We start from the raw sequence: 23,412 nt of genomic DNA, 5'->3' as shown, positions 1-23,412 counted from the left end.
AAAGCCCCCTGAGGAGGCTGTGGAGGGGCACATACTTTATCGATAGGTACATTCTCAGTCAATTTGCAGAATTCCCCTCGTTCTCGATCACTCACGGACATTACAGTCACTTCTGTTTGTGAGGATCTAATATTGTTTGAGCTTTTCTTCTTCCTTGCAGTTCTGCAGTCAATAAGTGGTTAAGTGTGCTGAAGAGGAAAGTAACATTGTTACACCATAATGAACTGGTAGTGATTGTCTGCAGCCTCAGGCGATACATGAGAAGAAAGCATTGTCAGGTGAGATGGCGGCCATGATCTTGCTGTGTGATGTCTATCGACCCCTTAATATGAGATTCACAAACGTAAAAAAAACTTTCTATAAAGGAAGATTCTCCATTGGTCTCTAAGTCGACATCTTGAATCAAATGCCTGGGTCATCCGAGGAGTCACCCGAAGGAGTCATCCAAGCAGACAGTCACCCGAGGAGTCATCCAAGGAGAGAGTCACCCGAGGAGTCATCCGAGGAGAGAGTCACCCGAGGAGTCATCCGAGGAGAGAGTCACCCGAGGAGTCATCCGAGGAGAGAGTCACCCGAGGAGTCATCCGAGGAGAGAGTCACCCGAGGAGTCATCCGAGGAGAGAGTCACCCGAGGAGTGAGTCATCCGAGGAGAGAGTCACCCGAGGAGTCATCCGAGGAGAGAGTCACCCGAGGAGTCATCCGAGGAGAGAGTCACCCGAGGAGTCATCCAAGGAGAGAGTCACCCAAGGAGTCATCCAAGGAGAGTCACCCGAGGAGTCATCCGAGGAGAGAGTCACCCGAGGAGTCATCCTAGGAAAGAGTCACCCGAGGAGAGAGTCACCCGAGGAGTCATCCAAGGAGAGAGTCACCTGAGGAGTCATCCGAGGAGTCACCCGAGGAGTCATCCGAGGAGAGAGTCACCCGAGGAGTCATCCGAGGAGAGAGTCACCCGAAGGAGTCATCCGAGGAGAGAGTCACCCGAAGGAGTCGTCCGAGGAGAGAGTCACCCGAAGGAGTCGTCCGAGGAGAGAGTCACCCGAAGGAGTCGTCCGAGGAGAGAGTCACCCGAGGAGTCATCCAAGGAGAGAGTCACCCGAGGAGTCATCCAAGGAGAGTCACCCGAGGAGTCATCCGAGGAGAGAGTCACCCGAGGAGTCATCCTAGGAAAGAGTCACCCGAGGAGAGAGTCACCCGAGGAGTCATCCGAGGAGAGAGTCACCCGAGGAGTCATCCGAGGAGTCATCCGAGGAGAGAGTCACCCGAGGAGTCGTCCGAGGAGAGAGTCACCCGAGAAGTCGTCCGAGGAGAGAGTCACCCGAAGGAGTCGTCCGAGGAGAGAGTCACCCGAAGGAGTCGTCCGAGGAGAGAGTTACCCGAAGGAGTCGTCCGAGGAGAGAGTCACCCGAAGGAGTCGTCCGAGGAGAGAGTCACCCGAAGGAGTCGTCCGAGGAGAGAGTCACCCGAAGGAATCGTCCAAGGAGAGAGTCACCCAAGGAGTCATCCAAGGAGTCATTCGAGGAGAGAGAGTCACCCGAGGAGTCATCCTAGGAAAGAGTCACCCGAGGAGAGAGTCACCCGAGGAGTCATCCGAGGAGAGAGTCACCCGAGGAGTCATCCGAGGAGTCACCCGAGGAGAGAGTCACCCGAGGAGTCATCCGAGGAGAGAGTCACCCGAGGAGTCGTCCGAGGAGAGAGTAACCCGAAGGAGTCGTCCGAGGAGAGAGTAACCCGAAGGAGTCGTCCGAGGAGAGAGTCACCCGAAGGAGTCGTCCGAGGAGAGAGTCACCCGAAGGAGTCGTCCGAGGAGAGAGTCACCCGAAGGAGTCGTCCGAGGAGAGAGTCACCCGAGGAGTCATCCAAGGAGAGAGTCACCCAAGGAGTCATCCAAGGAGAGTCACCCGAGGAGTCATCCGAGGAGAGAGTCACCCGAGAAGTCATCCTAGGAAAGAGTCACCCGAGGAGAGAGTCACCCGAGGAGTCATCCGAGGAGAGAGTCACCCGAGGAGTGAGTCATCCGAGGAGAGAGTCACCCGAGGAGTCATCCGAGGAGAGAGTCACCCGAGGAGTCATCCGAGGAGAGAGTCACCCGAGGAGTCATCCAAGGAGAGAGTCACCCAAGGAGTCATCCAAGGAGAGTCACCCGAGGAGTCATCCGAGGAGAGAGTCACCCGAGGAGTCATCCTAGGAAAGAGTCACCCGAGGAGAGAGTCACCCGAGGAGTCATCCAAGGAGAGAGTCACCCGAGGAGTCATCCGAGGAGTCACCCGAGGAGTCATCCGAGGAGAGAGTCACCCGAGGAGTCATCCGAGGAGAGAGTCACCCGAAGGAGTCATCCGAGGAGAGAGTCACCCGAAGGAGTCGTCCGAGGAGAGAGTCACCCGAAGGAGTCGTCCGAGGAGAGAGTCACCCGAAGGAGTCGTCCGAGGAGAGAGTCACCCGAGGAGTCATCCAAGGAGAGAGTCACCCGAGGAGTCATCCAAGGAGAGTCACCCGAGGAGTCATCCGAGGAGAGAGTCACCCGAGGAGTCATCCTAGGAAAGAGTCACCCGAGGAGAGAGTCACCCGAGGAGTCATCCGAGGAGAGAGTCACCCGAGGAGTCATCCGAGGAGTCATCCGAGGAGAGAGTCACCCGAGGAGTCGTCCGAGGAGAGAGTCACCCGAGAAGTCGTCCGAGGAGAGAGTCACCCGAAGGAGTCGTCCGAGGAGAGAGTCACCCGAAGGAGTCGTCCGAGGAGAGAGTTACCCGAAGGAGTCGTCCGAGGAGAGAGTCACCCGAAGGAGTCGTCCGAGGAGAGAGTCACCCGAAGGAGTCGTCCGAGGAGAGAGTCACCCGAAGGAATCGTCCAAGGAGAGAGTCACCCAAGGAGTCATCCAAGGAGAGTCATCCGAGGAGTCATCCGAGGAGAGAGAGTCACCCGAGGAGTCATCCTAGGAAAGAGTCACCCGAGGAGAGAGTCACCCGAGGAGTCATCCGAGGAGAGAGTCACCCGAGGAGTCATCCGAGGAGTCACCCGAGGAGAGAGTCACCCGAGGAGTCATCCGAGGAGAGAGTCACCCGAGGAGTCGTCCGAGGAGAGAGTAACCCGAAGGAGTCGTCCGAGGAGAGAGTAACCCGAAGGAGTCGTCCGAGGAGAGAGTCACCCGAAGGAGTCGTCCGAGGAGAGAGTCACCCGAAGGAGTCGTCCGAGGAGAGAGTCACCCGAAGGAGTCGTCCGAGGAGAGAGTCACCCGAGGAGTCATCCAAGGAGAGAGTCACCCAAGGAGTCATCCAAGGAGAGTCACCCGAGGAGTCATCCGAGGAGAGAGTCACCCGAGAAGTCATCCTAGGAAAGAGTCACCCGAGGAGAGAGTCACCCGAGGAGTCATCCGAGGAGAGAGTCACCCGAGGAGTCATCCGAGGAGTCACCCGAGGAGTCATCGTGGAGAGAGTCACCCGAGGAGTCATCCGAGGAGAGAGTCACCCGAGGAGTCGTCCGAGGAGAGAGTCACCCGAAGGAGTCGTCCGAGGAGAGAGTCACCCGAAGGAGTCGTCCGAGGAGAGAGTCACCCGAAGGAGTCTTCCGAGGAGAGAGTCACCCGAAGGAGTCGTCCGAGGAGAGAGTCACCCGAAGGAGTCGTCCGAGGAGAGAGTCACCCGAAGGAGTCGTCCGAGGAGAGAGTCACCCGAGGAGTCATCCAAGGAGAGTCACCCGAGGAGTCATCCGAGGAGAGAGTCACCCGAGAAGTCATCCTAGGAAAGAGTCACCCGAGGAGAGAGTCACCCGAGGAGTCATCCGAGGAGAGAGTCACCCGAGGAGTCATCCGAGGAGTCACCCGAGGAGTCATCGTGGAGAGAGTCACCCGAGGAGTCATCCGAGGAGAGAGTCACCCGAAGGAGTCTTCCGAGGAGAGAGTCACCCGAAGGAGTCTTCCGAGGAGAGAGTCACCCGAAGGAGTCGTCCGAGGAGAGAGTCACCCGAAGGAGTCGTCCGAGGAGAGTCACCCGAAGGAGTCGTCCGAGGAGAGAGTCACCCGAGGAGTCGTCCGAGGAGAGTCACCCGAGGAGTCGTCCGAGGAGAGAGTCACCCGAGGAGTCGTCCGAGGAGAGAGTCACCCGAGGAGTCGTCCGAGGAGAGAGTCACCCGAGGAGTCGTCCGAGGAGAGAGTCACCCGAGGAGTCGTCCGAGGAGAGAGTCACCCGAGGAGAGAGTCACCCGAGGAGTCATCCGAGGAGAGAGTCACCCGAGGAGAGTCATCCGAGGAGTCATCCGAGGAGAGAGTCACCCGAGGAGTCGTCCGAGGAGAGAGTCACCCGAAGCAGTCGTCCGAGGAGAGAGTCACCCGAAGGAGTATTCCGAGGAGAGAGTCACCCGAAGGAGTCGTCCGAGGAGAGAGTCACCCGAAGGAGTCGTCCGAGGAGAGTCACCCGAAGGAGTCGTCCAAGGAGAGAGTCACCCGAGGAGTCGTCCGAGGAGAGTCACCCGAGGAGTCGTCCGAGGAGAGAGTCACCCGAAGCAGTCGTCCAAGGAGAGAGTCACCTGAAGCAGTAGTCCGAGGAGAGAGTCACCCGAAGGAGTCGGCCGAGGAGAGAGTCACCCGAAGGAGTCGTCCGAGGAGAGAGTCACCCGAAGGAGTCGTCCGAGGAGAGAGTCACCCGAAGGAGTCGTCCGAGGAGAGAGTCACCCGAGGAGTCGTCCGAGGAGAGAGTCACCCGAGGAGTCGTCCGAGGAGAGAGTCACCCGAGGAGTCGTCCGAGGAGGGAGTCAACCGAGGAGTCGTCCGAGGAGAGAGTCACCTGAGGAGTCGTCCGAGGAGAGAGTCATCCGAGGAGTCGTCCGAGGAGGGAGTCAACCGAGGAGTCGTCCGAGGAGAGAGTCACCCGAGGAGTCATCCGAGGAGAGAGTCACTCAAGGAGTCATCCGAGGAGAGAGTCATCCGAGGAGTCATCCGAGGATAGAGTCATCCGAGGAGTCATCCGAGGATAGAGTCACCCGAGGAGTCATCCAAGGAGAGAGTCACCCGATGGCGCTTTCATATTGGCTGCCCCTGGATCGGCTTCATAAGATCAGTAGAGTAAATACGGGCAGGAATCCCGCAGGACACGTCCGGGTAATTACCAATCAGCCGCCTCCAGCTAATTACATGAAACACTGCAAATATTTATATACAGCAACGATGGCGAGAAAAACAAGGAGCCGACTCCGCACAGTCCAACCCCGAGACATGGCGGAAATTACCCACTAATTATAGAGAGACGGAAACTGCAGAAAGAATGAACAGAAAAAGACTTTATGTGCAGATTGAGAATGTATCAGTCCTCCTATACATCTACATATGCATCAGCTATCTATAGTGGCTTGAAAAAATCTTCATACCCCGTGAACTTTTCCACGTTACACCACAAACTTATTTTTGTTGGGATTTTATGTGATACAACACAAAGTAACAAGTATTTGTGACTGGGTTGCCCTGTATTTAGCTCCATCCATTTTCACATCACCTCTGCTCCGCTTTTCTGCCCCTGCTGAAGAAAAACCTCCCCACAGTATGATTCTGCCACCACCATGTGTGACAGTGGGGATGGTGTTTTCAGGGTGATGTGCAGTGTTAATTTTCCACCACACATAGCACTTTGCATTTATCCCAAAAAAGTTCTCCTTTGGTCTCAGCTGACCAGAGCCCCTTCCTCCACAATCTCGTGGTGTCATCTACATGCCACACTTGCTACTTTGTGTTGTATCACTTAAAACTTCAATAATACACATTTAAGTTTGTGGCTGTAATGTGAAAAAATGTGGAAAAGTTCACGGAATATGAAGACATTTTCAAGGCACTGTAATTCATATCTATTATCTATCTATTGTGGTAAAGCGACAAGCTCGGCTGTGTGCAGAGGTAGACAAAGTACACCATCTTTTTAAATTTCGCGTTGATTCATTAAATGTCATAAATCACCCTGGAGTCCCTAAAGTAAACACGGCCCATTTGGCATAACGGCAAAACAAAATACAAAGGCGTATCACAGTCTGTAAATCGGCCGGGGTCCGGCCATTCAGGGTTAGGCGCACACGGTTCTGCACAGCACATGTGAGCTCCTCTCTGGAGCAGGTTTCTCCAGACACTGACTACACCTGAGTGTAAAGGCTGGCTATTTAAAGACCACTCCTGGGATTGGAGATATGGTGGATGGCATCCTGCAATGCACTTCGCCATCCACTATAAACATGCCCTAGTAAACCTGGGCCGTTAACCCTCTCTGCACCTAATGTGCAGGAGAAACTTCAATGTTTTACATCACTGAGGCTGTTCAGCCTCAGTGAAATATATCTCCCTTCCGACACTGCCAGTGACTTTGTTACACTATCTATTGTCTATCATCGATGTAACAGCTCATATCTCTCAGTGTTGAGGACAGATACATGGAGTTGTCGTCCCTCTCATGATTCCAGGTGTTCTGACATTTCACCGGTCATGTGACTACTGAGCATTGTTGTCCTCCTGGCTGGGGTTAACCCCTTCTCTGCTGGAGGAGACTGCCCGCTCCGGCTTATCCTTTTATACATTATTCAGTCTCCATTTCCTAGAATAACATTATTCATAATTCATTCCTCCTAATCCCGGTGATACATTGTATCCTGGAGTCATGGAATATGAATGGAGCAGGATAATGAGCGATTCCCCGTCCTCCAGGTAGTGATGAGGTGACAGACCTCTATCCTTCCACCATTCGCACAGGTTGCTTAGATCTTAGGATGTATACCTCTCTATATAGGTCTATAAGATCTTTGTCTTCTGGAAAATTCTATATCCGTCTCCATGTAAAATGCCTCCACAAACACTTCCATTACAGATAAGTCTGTGACTCGCACCCGGCTGAGAACAATCCTCTCTAGAAGCAGAAATCCCCGGAGGAGGAATAAATCCTCAGAAGTCGCTCATCATCAATTCGCAGTTTGGGCGCAGAAGTCGCACTTTCAAGACTTATCTCCACAATCCGTCTGTCTCTACACAGTAAAGACATTTTCACCTTATTTTTTTCTTTAAGGCTATGAAGCGTCGCGGCTCCATAGAGGGAAGAAGAGCAAAAATAGAAACTCACTTATCTCCTCAGAATAACCCTGCGTTATCCAAAGTGAGACCCTCACAAGAGACCACCGTAATGATAGGCAGCGAGGAACGCAGTGACCGGGTCTGGACACAAGAAACAGCAAATCTATCATCTATCTATTATCTATCTATTATCTATCTATCATCTATTATCTATTATCAATCATCTATTATTTATCTATTATCTATCTATTATCTATCTATTATCTATCTATTATCAATCATCTATTATCTATCATCTATCTATTATCTATCTATTATCTATCTATCATCTATTATCTATCTATTATCAATCATCTATTATTTATCTATTATCTATCTATTATCTATTATCTATCATCTATCTATCTATTATCTATCATCTATCTATTATCTATCTATCATCTATTATCTATCTATTATCAATCATCTATTATTTATCTATTATCTATCTATTATCTATTATCTATCTATTATCAATCATCTATTATCTATCATCTATCATCTATCTATCATCTATCTATTATCTATCATCTATTATCTATCTATTATCTATCTATTATCTATCTATTATCTATTATCTATCTATTATCAATCATCTATTATCTATCATCTATCTATCATCTATCTATTATCTATCTATCATCTATTATCTATCATCTATTATCTATCTATTATCTATCATCTATCTATTATCTATTATCTATCTATCATCTATCTATTATCTATTATCTATCTATCATCTATTTATTATCTATCTATTATCTATCATCTATTATCTATCTATTATCTATCTATTATCTATCTATTATCTATCTATCATCTATCTATTATCTATCATCTATCTATCTATTATCTATCTATCATCTATTATCTATCTATTATCAATCATCTATTATTTATCTATTATCTATCTATTATCTATCATCTATCATCTATCTATTATCTATCTATCATCTATCTATTATCTATCATCTATTATCTATCTATTATCTATCATCTATCTATTATCTATTATCTATCTATCATCTATCTATTATCTATCTATTATCTATCATCTATCTATTATCTATCTATTATCTATCCATCATCTATTATCTATCTATTATCTATTATCTATCTATTATCTATCTATTATCTATCATCTATTATTATCTATCATCTATCTATTATCTATCATCTATCTATTATCTATCTATCTATCATCTATCTATTATCTATCTATTATCTATCTATTATCTATCTATTATCTATCTATTATCTATCATCTATTATTATCTATTATCTATCTATTATCTATCATCTATCTATCATCCTTCTATTATCTATCTATTATCTATCATCTATCTATTATCTATCTATTATCTATCATCCTTCTATCAATTATTATCTATTATCTATCTATTATCTATCATCTATTATCTATCTATTATCTATCTATTATCTCTTATCTCTTATCTATCATCTATTATCTATCTATTATCTATCATCTATCTATTATTTATCTATCTATTATCTATCTATCTATCATCTATCTATTATCTATCTATTATCTATCATCTATCTATTATCTATCATCTATCTATCATCTATCTATCATCTATCTATCAGCTATCTATTATCTATCTATTATCTATCTATCATCTATCTATCATCTATCATCTATCTATCATCTATCTATTATCTATCTATTATCTATCATCTATCTATCATCTATCTATCATCTATCTATCATCTATCAGCTATCTATTATCTATCTATCATCTATCTATCATCTATCTATCATCTATCATCTATCTATCATCTATCTATTATCTATCAGCTATCTATTATCTATCTATTATCTATCTATTATCTATCATCTATCTATTATCTATCATCTATCTGTCATCTATTATATATCTATCATCTATCTATCATCTATCTATTATCTATCAGCTATCTATTATCTATCTATTATCTATCTATTATCTATCATCTATCTATTATCTATCATCTATCTGTCATCTATTATATATCTATCATCTATCTATCATCTATCTATCTATCATCTCTCTCTATCTGTACAATTATTACCCGATCAGGGGGTGTAATCCCTTTTTCATCCGTCGTGCCTCCATTACAGGAGATTATTTTTCTTCCGTCTTCTCCGCTTCTTCTTATTTTCTATCTTTTCTTCCTCTTCCTTCCACCTGATCGGAGGAGGTAATCTGCCGCCATCATCATCTCTGCGCCCGTGGACGCCCGGCCGCTGAGGCCACATCTGCTGTCAGAGACAATGGATCCTATAAATACCAGTAACCAGAGACGTCGGCCGGACGGGCGCGTCACATGTCGGCACCGTAATCCCCGCTAGAAATCGCCGCCATTATGTGATATTCCCAGACGGGCGCTAATTCCTTTATTTTCATTAAAAGGCCACGAGACGTGTTTGATGAGAGGAGGAAGAGGAAGGAAAATATTATGAAAAGTAAATGCCCCCAGGACGCTGGAGAGGCCCGGACTCCATCAGGAGATAATTCCCCGCGAGCCCCGGTGTGAGACCTCATCTCTCTTAGGTCATTGCTGAAGGAATTGCTCTTTTGTTTTTCTATTATTAGGTAATTTGTAATAAAAAATTAAAAGAAGATGAATCAGTCGACTTTCTATTGTTATAAGATTTGGAAACAAAGAAACTTATTTTGCTTCAAAAAGTTAAAAAAAACAAAACAAAAAACAAAAACAACTTCTGAGAAATCTGTTGTAGTAAACACTGGAAGCAGCCGAGAGATAACAGCGGGAATCGTTTCCTAGAAGTTTGCACCGTGTCGCTCCTCTGTTGCTCTTCTGGGAAATGTATAACGTTACTGTTACCATTCCCCATATAAAGACCCCATATAAAGACACATATGATGTTTTTCTCAATATCTGACATTAAATCAGAATAATGTTATCACTTTAAAAAAAAACAAAAAAAAAACCCAGCACCCTTTCCGTCAGACGCTATAAATTGGGGTATTTTTATACGAGAAGCTGACTGCGGCATTTCACGGTTCATGAACAATGCTTCTTATTGAAAAAGCCGAAAGCAAAGTTAATAGCGACCACATTTCTGCAATTAGAACCCGTCAGCGAGACGATGCAATAATTGCTACATTATGAATTCAATTAGGAAAAAAAAATCCAAATCTCCGGAATTTATCACAAGTCAGAATGTCGGAAATAATCTTATTTTGTAATATTAATGTAATGACGATAACGAGCCCATCACAAACAATGAGGCGGTCCGCACTTATCAGACGCGGAGGAGAAGCATTATAGGGAGGGACGCAGGTTAATCCTCCTCTTATACTGGGGGAGGGGGACATGTGGGCCACATTAGGACATTGCTCACTGGGACTATAAAATTCTGCAATGTTACATTTTGTGCAATATCCCCGAGTGGGGACGGCTCGTTACTCTGCAATTACTTCCTCTACATTTTTGGAATATTTTTATAATATTCTAAAACCCCAATGCAACCAAATACAACACTCGAGAAAGAAGAAAAAAAGCCCAAAAGATGGAGGATCTCGGCCAAATCAACAGTTTATGGGAGATTCAGGATCAGTTATACGAACGGTACGAGAGTCAGAAGCGCCGGCGGCACTCGAACTCCAGGACAGTTTTAGGTTGAAAAAATAAATGTGGAGTTTTTGAGCTTTTTTTTGTTTCTTTCTGGACGGTAATTACTTAGATGATGTCAGGTATACAGAACGTAGCACAAACCTCAATGACTGTAGAGAGCGATAAATAGCAACAAAGAATCTCAAAATACCTAAATTATCCCGTCAAAATGGTAAATGAGCTCGAGGAAGAAAGTTATAATGATGTACAGAGTCACATGACGGCGAGAAACGCCGCAAAGTGTTATTAACCAGAGCCCAAAATACCATCTACAAATGAAGGAAAGACTAAAACACAAAAAGGTGAAAACGTTCTAAAGGAAAAAGTGACCCGAAAAGGAGAAGAACAATGAAAAAATAAATACAAAAATAAAGCTACTATAAATCTACAACACTCAAAATAGCAGATTATAACTACTATAATACTGCCCCCTATGTACAAGAATATAACTACTATAATACTGCCCCCTATGTACAAGAATATAACTACTATAATACTGCCCCCTATGTACAAGAATATAACTACTATAATACTGCCCCCTATGTACAAGAATATAACTACTATAATACTGCCCCTATGTACAAGAATATAACTACTATAATACTGCTCCTATGTACAAGAATATAACTACTATAATACTACCCCCTATGTACAAGAATATAACTACTATAATACTGCCCCTATGTACAAGAATATAACTACTATAATACTGCCCCCTATGTACAAGAATATAACTACTATAATACTGCTCCTATGTACAAGAATATAACTACTATAATACTGCCTCTATATACAAGAATATAACTACTATAATACTGCCCCCTATGTACAAGAATATATCTACTATAATACTGCCCCCTATGTACAAGAATATAACTACTATAATACTGCTCCTATGTACAAGAATATAACTACTATAATACTGCCCCCTATATACAAGAATATAACTACTATAATACTGCCCCTATGTACAAGAATAAAACTACTATAATACTGCTCTCTATGTACAAGAATATAACTACTATAATACTGCCCCTATGTACAAGAATATAACTACTATAATACTGCCCCCTATATACAAGAATATAACTACTATAATACTGCCCCTATGTACAAGAATATAACTACTATAATACTGCTCCGATATACAAGAATATAACTACTATAATACTGCTCCCTATGGACAAGAATATAACTACTATAATACTGCTCTCTATGTACAAGAATATAACTACTATAATACTGCCCCTATGTACAAGAATATAACTACTATAATACTGCTCCTGTGTACTAGAATATAACTACTATAATACTGCTCCCGTGTACAAGAATATAACTGCTATAATACTGCCCCCTATGTACAAGAATATAACTACTATAATACTGCCCCCTATGTACAAGAATATAACTGCTATAATACTGCCGCCTATGTACAAGAATATAACTACTATAATACTGCCCCCTATGTACAAGAATATAACTACTATAATACTGCCCCCTATGTACAAGAATATAACTACTATAATACTGCCCCCTATGTACAAGAATATAACTACTATAATACTGCCCCCTATGTAAAAGAATATAACTACTATAATACTGCCCCTATGTACAAGAATATAACTACTATAATACTGCTCCTATGTACAAGAATATAACTACTATAATACTACCCCCTATGTACAAGAATATAACTACTATAATACTGCCCCTATGTACAAGAATATAACTGCTATAATACTGCCCCCTATGTACAAGAATATAACTACTATAATACTGCTCCTATGTACAAGAATATAACTACTATAATACTGACTCTATGTACAAGAATATAACTACTATAATACTGCCCCCTATGTACAAGAATATATCTACTATAATACTGCCCCCTATGTACAAGAATATAACTACTATAATACTGCTCCTATGTACAAGAATATAACTACTATAATACTGCCCCCTATATACAAGAATATAACTACTATAATACTGCTCCTATATACAAGAATATAACTACTATAATACTGCCCCTATGTACAAGAATATAACTACTATAATACTGCTCTCTATGTACAAGAATATAACTACTATAATACTGCCCCTATGTACAAGAATATAACTACTATAATACTGCCCCCTATATACAAGAATATAACTACTATAATACTGCCCCTATGTACAAGAATATAACTACTATAATACTGCCCCTATGTACAAGAATATAACTACTATAATACTGCCCCTATGTACAAGAATATAACTACTATAATACTGCCCCTATGTACAAGAATATAACTACTATAATACTGCTCCGATATACAAGAATATAACTACAATAATACTGCGCCCTATGGACAAGAATATAACTACTATAATACTGCCCCCTATGTACAAGAATATATCTACTATAATACTGCCCCCTATGTACAAGAATATAACTACTATAATACTGCTCCTATGTACAAGAATATAACTACTATAATACTGCCCCCTATATACAAGAATATAACTACTATAATACTGCTCCTATATACAAGAATATAACTACTATAATACTGCCCCTATGTACAAGAATATAACTACTATAATACTGCTCTCTATGTACAAGAATATAACTACTATAATACTGCCCCTATGTACAAGAATATAACTACTATAATACTGCCCCCTATATACAAGAATATAACTACTATAATACTGCCCCTATGTACAAGAATATAACTACTATAATACTGCCCCTATGTACAAGAATATAACTACTATAATACTGACCCTATGTACAAGAATATAACTACTATAATACTGCTCCTGTGTACTAGAATATAACTACTATAATACTGCTCCCGTGTACAAGAATATAACTGCTATAATACTGCCCCCTATGTACAAGAATATAACTACTATAATACTGCCCCCTATGTACAAGAATATAACTGCTATAATACTGCCCCCTATGTACAAGAATATAACTACTATAATACTGCCCCCTATGTACAAGAATATAACTACTGTAATACTACTCCTATGTACAAGAATATAACTACTATAATACTGCCCTCTATGTACAAGAATATAACTACTATAATACTGCTCCTATGTACAAGAATATAACTACCATAATACTACTCCTATGTACAAGAATATAACTGCTATAATACTGTCCCCTATGTACAAGAATATAACTACTATAATATTGCCCCTATGTACAAGAATATAACTACTATAATACTGCTCCTATGTACAAGAATATAACTACCATAATACTACTCCTATGTACAAGAATATACCTACTATAATACTGCCCCCTATGTACAAGAATATAACTACTATAATATTGCCCCTATGTACAAGAATATAACTACTATAATACTGCCCCTATGTACAAGAATATAACTACTATAATACTGCCCCTATGTACAAGAATATAACTACTATAATACTGCTCCCGTGTACAAGAATATAACTGCTATAATACTGCCCCCCATGTACAAGAATATAACTACTATAATACTGCCCCCTATGTACAAGAATATAACTACTATAATACTGCTCCTATGTACAAGAATATAACTACTATAATACTGCTTCCTATGTACAAGAATATAACTACTATAATACTGCTCCCGTGTACAAAAATATAACTGCTATAATACTGCCCCCTATGTACAAGAATATAACTACTATAATACTGCCCCCTATGTACAAGAATATAACTACTATAATACTGCCCCCTATGTACAAGAATATAACTACTATAATACTGCCCCTATGTACAAGAATATAACTACTATAATACTGCTCTCTATGTACAAGAATATAACTACTATAATACTGCCCCCTATGTACAAGAATATAACTGCTATAATACTGCCCCCTATGTACAAGAATATAACTACTATAATACTGCCCCCTATGTACAAGAATATAACTACTGTAATACTACTCCTATGTACAAGAATATAACTACTATAATACTGCCCCTATGAACAAGAATATAACTACTATAATACTGCTCCTATGTACAAGAATAGAACTACCATAATACTACTCCTATGTACAAGAATATAACTGCTATAATACTGCCCCCTATGTACAAGAATATAACTAATATAATACTGCCCCAATGTACAAGAATATAACTACTATAATACTGCCCCTATGTACAAGAATATAACTACTATAATACTGCCCCTATGTACAAGAATATAACTACTATAATACTGCCCCTATGTACAAGAATATAACTACTATAATACTGCTCCGATATACAAGAATATAACTACAATAATACTGCGCCCTATGGACAAGAATATAACTACTATAATACTGCCCCCTATGTACAAGAATATATCTACTATAATACTGCCCCCTATGTACAAGAATATAACTACTATAATACTGCTCCTATGTACAAGAATATAACTACTATAATACTGCCCCCTATATACAAGAATATAACTACTATAATACTGCTCCTATATACAAGAATATAACTACTATAATACTGCCCCTATGTACAAGAATATAACTACTATAATACTGCTCTCTATGTACAAGAATATAACTACTATAATACTGCCCCTATGTACAAGAATATAACTACTATAATACTGCCCCCTATATACAAGAATATAACTACTATAATACTGCCCCTATGTACAAGAATATAACTACTATAATACTGCCCCTATGTACAAGAATATAACTACTATAATACTGCCCCTATGTACAAGAATATAACTACTATAATACTGCTCCTGTGTACTAGAATATAACTACTATAATACTGCTCCCGTGTACAAGAATATAACTGCTATAATACTGCCCCCTATGTACAAGAATATAACTACTATAATACTGCCCCCTATGTACAAGAATATAACTGCTATAATACTGCCCCCTATGTACAAGAATATAACTACTATAATACTGCCCCCTATGTACAAGAATATAACTACTGTAATACTACTCCTATGTACAAGAATATAACTACTATAATACTGCCCTCTATGTACAAGAATATAACTACTATAATACTGCTCCTATGTACAAGAATATAACTACCATAATACTACTCCTATGTACAAGAATATAACTGCTATAATACTGTCCCCTATGTACAAGAATATAACTACTATAATACTGCCCCCTATGTACAAGTATATAACTACTATAATATTGCCCCTATGTACAAGAATATAACTACTATAATACTGCCCCTATGTACAAGAATATAACTACTATAATACTGCCCCTATGTACAAGAATATAACTACTATAATACTGCCCCTATGTACAAGAATATAACTACTATAATACTGCTCCTATATACAAGAATATAACTACTATAATACTGCTCCTATGTACAAGAATATAACTACTATAATACTGCCCCCTATATACAAGAATATAACTACTATAATACTGCTCCTATGTACAAGAATATAACTACTATAATACTGCTCCCTATGTACAAGAATATAACTACTATAATACTGCTCCCGTGTACAAGAATATAACTGCTATAATACTGCCCCCCATGTACAAGAATATAACTACTATAATACTGCCCCCTATGTACAAGAATATAACTACTATAATACTGCTCCTATGTACAAGAATATAACTACTATAATACTGCTTCCTATGTACAAGAATATAACTACTATAATACTGCTCCCGTGTACAAGAATATAACTGCTATAATACTGCCCCCTATGTACAAGAATATAACTACTATAATACTGCCCCTATGTACAAGAATATAACTACTATAATACTGCTCTCTATGTACAAGAATATAACTACTATAATACTGCCCCCTATGTACAAGAATATAACTGCTATAATACTGCCCCCTATGTACAAGAATATAACTACTATAATACTGCCCCCTATGTACAAGAATATAACTACTGTAATACTACTCCTATGTACAAGAATATAACTACTATAATACTGCCCCTATGAACAAGAATATAACTACTATAATACTGCTCCTATGTACAAGAATAGAACTACCATAATACTACTCCTATGTACAAGAATATAACTGCTATAATACTGCCCACTATGTACAAGAATATAACTAATATAATACTGCCCCAATGTACAAGAATATAACTACTATAATACTGCCCCCTATGTACAAGAATATAACTACTATAATACTGCCCCCTATGTACAAGAATATAACTGCTAAAATACTGCCCCCTATGTACAAGAATATAACTACTATAATACTGCCCCTATGCACAAGAATATAACTACTATAATACTGTCCCCATCTACAAGAATATAACTACTATAATACTGCTCCTATGTACAAGAATATAACTACTATAATTCTGCCCCTATGTACAAGAATATAAGTACTATAATACTGCTCCTATATACAAGAATATAACTACTATAATACTGCCCCCTATGTACAAGAATATAACTGTTATAATACAGCCCCTATGTACAAGAATATAAATACTATAATACTGCTCCTATGTACAAGAATATAACTACTATAATACTGCTCCTATGTACAAGAATATAACTACTATAATACTGCCCCATATGTACAAGAATATAACTATTATAATACTGCCCCCATGTACAAGAATATAACGGCTATAATACTGCCCCCTATGTACAAGAATATAACTACTATAATACTGCTCCCTATGTACAAGAATATAACTACTATAATACTGCCCCTATGTACAAGAAAATAACTACTGTAATACTGCTCCTATGTACAAGAATATAACTACTATAATACTGCCCCCTATGTACAAGAATATAACTACTATAATACTGCTCGTATGTACAAGAATATAACTACTATAATACTGCTCCTATATACAAGAATATAACTACTATAATACTGCCCCTAAGTACAAGAATATAACTACTATAATACTGCCCTCTATGTACAAGAATATAACTACTATAATACTGTTCCTATGCACAAGAATATAACTACTATAATACTGCTCCCTATGTACAAGAATATAACTACTATAATACTGCTCCTATGTACAAGAATATAACTACTATAATACTGCCCCTATGTACAAGAATATAACTACTATAATACTGCTCCCTATGTACAAGAATGTAACTACTATAATACTGCTTCCTATGTACAAGAATATAACTACTATAATACTGCACCCAATGTACAAGAATATAACTACTATAATACTGCTCCTATGTACAAGAATATAACTACTATAATACTGCTCCTATGTACAAGAATATAACTACTATAATACTGTCCCCATGTACAAGAATAGAACTACTATAATACTGCCCCTATGTACAAGAATATAACTACTATAATACTGCTCCCTATGTACAAGAATATAACTACTATAATACTGCTTCCTATGTACAAGAATATAACTACTATAATACTGCACCCAATGTACAAGAATATAACTACTATAATACTGCTCCTATGTACAAGAATATAACTACTATAATACTGCTCCTATGCACAAGAATATAACTACTATAATACTGCTCCCTATGTACAAGAATATAGCTACTATAATACCTGCTCCTATGTACAAGAATATAACTACTATAATACTGCTCCTGTGTACAAGTATATGACTACTATAATACTGCTCCTATGTACAAGAATATAACTACTATAATACTGCTCCTATGTACAAGATTATAACTACTATAATACTGCTCCTATGTACAAGATTATAACTACTATAATACTGCTCCTATGTACAAGAATATAACTACTATAATACTGCTCCTATGTACAAGAATATAACTACTATAATACTGCCCCTATGTACAAGATTATAACTACTATAATACTGCTCCTATGTACAAGAATATAACTACTATAATACTGCTCCAATGTACAAGAATATAACTACTATAATACTGCTCCTGTGTACAAGTATATAACTACCATAAAACTGCTCGCATGTACAAGAATATAACTACTATAATACTGCTCCTATGCACAAGAATATAACTACTATAATACTGCCCCTATGTACAAGAATATAACTACTATAATACTGCTCCCTATGTACAAGAATATAACTACTATAATACTGCTCCTATGTACAAGAATATAACTACTATAATACTGCCCCCTATGTACAAGAATATAACTACTATAATACTGCTCCTATGTACAAGAATATAACTACTATAATACTGCTCCTATGTACAAGAATATGACTACTATAATACTGCTCCTATGTACAAGAATATAACTACTATAATACTGCTCCTATATACAAGAATATAACTACTATAATACTGCCCCCTATGTACAAGAATATAACTACTATAATACTGCCCCTATGTACAAGAATATAACTACTGTAATACTGCTCCTATGTACAAGAATATAACTACTATAATACTGCCCCCTATGTACAAGAATATAACTACTATAATACTGCTCCTATGTACAAGAATATAACTACTATAATACTGCTCCTATGTACAAGAATATGACTACTATAATACTGTTCCTATGTACAAGAATATAACTACTATAATACTGCTCCTATATACAAGAATATAACTACTATAATACTGCACCCAATGTACAAGAATATAACTACTATAATACTGCTCCTATGTACAAGAATATAACTACTATAATACTGCTCCTATGCACAAGAATATAACTACTATAATACTGCTCCCTATGTACAAGAATATAACTACTATAATACTGCTCCTATGTACAAGAATATAACTACTATAATACTGCTCCTGTGTACAAGTATATGACTACTATAATACTGCTCCTATGTACAAGAATATAACTACTATAATACTGCTCCTATGTACAAGATTATAACTACTATAATACTGCTCCTATGTACAAGATTATAACTACTATAATACTGCTCCTATGTACAAGAATATAACTACTATAATACTGCCCCTATGTACAAGATTATAACTACTATAATACTGCTCCTATGTACAAGAATATAACTACTATAATACTGCTCCTATGTACAAGATTATAACTACTATAATACTGCTCCAATGTACAAGAATATAACTACTATAACACTGCTCCTGTGTACAAGTATATAACTACTATAAAACTGCTCGCATGTACAAGAATATAACTACTATAATACTGCTCCTATGTACAAGAATATAACTACTATAATACTGCCCCTATGTACAAGAATATAACTACTATAATACTGCTCCCTATGTACAAGAATATAACTACTATAATACTGCTCCTATGTACAAGAATATAACTACTATAATACTGCCCCCTATGTACAAGAATATAACTACTATAATACCGCTCCTATGTACAAGAATATAACTACTATAATACTGCTCCTATGTACAAGAATATGACTACTATAATACTGCTCCTATGTACAAGAATATAACTACTATAATACTGCTCCTATATACAAGAATATAACTACTATAATACTGCCCCCTATGTACAAGAATATAACTACTATAATACTGCCCCCTATGTACAAGAATATAACTACTGTAATATTGCTCCTATGTACAAGAATATAACTACTATAATACTGCCCCCTATGTACAAGAATATAACTACTATAATACTGCTCCTATGTACAAGAATATAACTACTATAATACTGCTCCTATGTACAAGAATATGACTACTATAATACTGCTCCTATGTACAAGAATATAACTACTATAATACTGCTCCTATATACAAGAATATAACTACTATAACACTGCCCCTATGTACAAGAATATAACCACTATAAAACTGCCCCTATGTACAAGAATATAACTACTATAATACTGCCCTCTATGTACAAGAATATAACTACTATAATACTGCCCCTATGTACAAGAATATAACTATTATAATACTGCCCCCTATGTACAAGAATATAACTACTATAATACTGCTCCCTATGTACAAGAATATAACTACTATAATACTGCTTAGTATGTACAAGAATATAACTACTATAATACTGCTCGTATGTACAAGAATATAACTACTATAATACTGCTCCTATGTACAAGAATATAACTACTATAATACTGCCCCTATGTACAAGAATATAACTACTATAATACTGCTCCTTATGTACAAGAATATAACTACTATAATACTGCTTCCTATGTACAAGAATATAACTACTATAATACTGCACCCAATGTACAAGAATATAACTACTATAATATTGCTCCTATGTACAAGAATATAACTACTATAATACTGCTCCTATGTACAAGAATATAACTACTATAATACTGCTCCTATGTACAAGAATATAACTACTATAATACTGCTCCTGTGTACAAGTATATAACTACTATAATACTGCCCCCTATGTAAAAGAATATAACTACTATAATACTGCCCCTATGTACAAGAATATAACCACTATAATACTGCCCCTATGTACAAGAATATAACTACTATAATACTGCCCTCTATGTACAAGAATATAACTACTATAATACTGCCCCCTATGTACAAGAATATAACTATTATAATACTGCCCCCTATGTACAAGAATATAACTACTATAATAATGCTCCCTATGTACAAGAATATAACTACTATAATACTGCTTCCTATGTACAAGAATATAACTACTATAATACTGCTCGAATGTACAAGAATATAACTACTATAATACTGCTCCTATGTACAATAATATAACTACTATAATACTGCACCTATGTACAAGAAAATAACTACTATAATACTGCTCCCTATGTACAAGCATATAACTACTATAATACTGCTTCCTATGTACAAGAATATAACTACTATAATACTGCACCCAATGTACAAGAATATAACTACTATAATATTGCTCCTATGTACAAGAATATAACTACTATAATACTGCTCCTATGTACAAGAATATAACTACTATAATACTGCTCTTATGTACAAGAATATAACTACTATAATACTGCTCCTGTGTACAAGTATATAACTACTATAATACTGCCCCTATGTAAAAGAATATAACTACTATAATACTGCTCCTATGTACAAGAATATAACTACTATAATACTGCTCCTATGTACAAGAATATAACTACTATAATACTGCTCCTATGTACAAGATTATAACTACTATAATAGTGCTCCTATGTACAAGAATATAACTACTATAATACTGCTCCTATGTACAAGAATATAACTACTATAATACTGCTCCTATGTACAAGATTATAACTACTATAATACTGCTCCTATGTACAAGATTATAACTACTATAATACTGCTCCTATGTACAAGAATATAACTACTATAATACTGCTCCTATGTACAAGAATATAACTACTATAATACTGCCCCTATGTACAAGATTATAACTACTATAATACTGCTCCTATGTACAAGAATATAACTACTATAATACTGCTCCTATGTACAAGATTATAACTACTATAATACTGCTCCTATGTACAAGAATATAACTACTATAATACTGCTCCTGTGTACAAGTATATAACTACTATAATACTGCCCCCTATGTACAAGAATATAACTACTATAATACTGCTCCTGTGTACAAGTATATAACTACTATAATACTGCCCCTTATGTACAAGAATATAACTACTATAATACTGCTCCTATGTACAAGAATATAACTACTATAATACTGCACCTATGTACAAGAATATAACTACTATAATACTGCTCCTATGTACAAGAATATAACTACTATAATACTGCTCCTATGTACAAGAATATAACTACTATAATACTGCTCCGTATGTACAAGAATATAACTACTATAATACTGCACCTATGTACAAGAATATAACTACTATAATACTGCTCCTATGTACAAGAATATAACTACTATAATACTGCTCCTATGTACAAGAATATAACTACTATAATACTGCTCCGTATGTACAAGAATATAACTACTATAATACTGCTCCTATGTACAAGAATATAACTACTATAATACTGCACCTATGTACAAGAATATAACTACTATAATACTGCTCCTATGTACAAGAATATAACTACTATAATACTGCTCCTATGTACAAGAATATAACTACTATAATACTGCTCCTATGTACAAGAATATAACTACTATAATACTGCCCCTATGTACAAGAATATAACTACTATAATACTGCTCCTATGTACAAGAATATAACTACTATAATACTGCCCCTATGTACAAGAATATAACTACTATAATACTGCTCCTATGTACAAGAATATAACTACTATAATATTGCTCCTATGTACAAGAATATAACTACTATAATACTGCCCCTATGTACAGGAATATAACTACTATAATATTGCCCCTATGTACAGGAATATAACTACTATAATATTGCTCCTATGTACAAGAATATAACTACTATAATACTGCTCCTATGTACAAGAATATAACTACTATAATACTGCCCCTACATATAAGAATATAACTACTATAATACTGCCCCCTATGTACAAGAATATAACTACTATAATACTGCTCCTATGTACAAGAATATAACTACTATAATACTGCTCCTATGTACAAGAATATAACTACTATAATACTGCCCCTATGTACAAGAATATAACTACTATAATACTGCTCCTATGTACAAGAATATAACTACTATAATACTGCTCCTATGTACAAGAATATAACTACTATAATACTGCCCCCTATGTACAAGAATATAACTACTATAATACTGCT

General features: G+C 38.0%; 1 protein-coding gene across 3 annotated transcripts in view; it reads right to left on the bottom strand.

The window, feature by feature from the left end:
- Positions 1-23,412, bottom strand: part of PTH1R (parathyroid hormone 1 receptor) — a 489,914-nt gene that overhangs the window by 343,399 nt on the left and 123,103 nt on the right. The window contains exon 1 of one of the 3 annotated variants that reach the window (XM_073677168.1): positions 9,144-9,336. The exons of the other annotated variants lie outside the window; for them this stretch is intronic. The gene's annotated coding sequence lies outside the window, so the exon portion shown is untranslated. Of the gene's footprint in view, positions 1-9,143; positions 9,337-23,412 lie in introns of those variants that run through there. 3 annotated transcript variants of the gene reach the window in all.

This window comes from Phyllobates terribilis, unplaced genomic scaffold (genome assembly GCF_046119375.1).
Source record: "Phyllobates terribilis strain yellow unplaced genomic scaffold, ASM4611937v1 Scaffold_4__5_contigs__length_816908805, whole genome shotgun sequence".
Lineage (NCBI taxonomy): Eukaryota > Metazoa > Chordata > Amphibia > Anura > Dendrobatidae > Phyllobates > Phyllobates terribilis.
The sequence above is the reverse complement of the archived record's forward strand: the minus strand, read 5'-3'. Positions and strand labels throughout refer to the sequence as shown.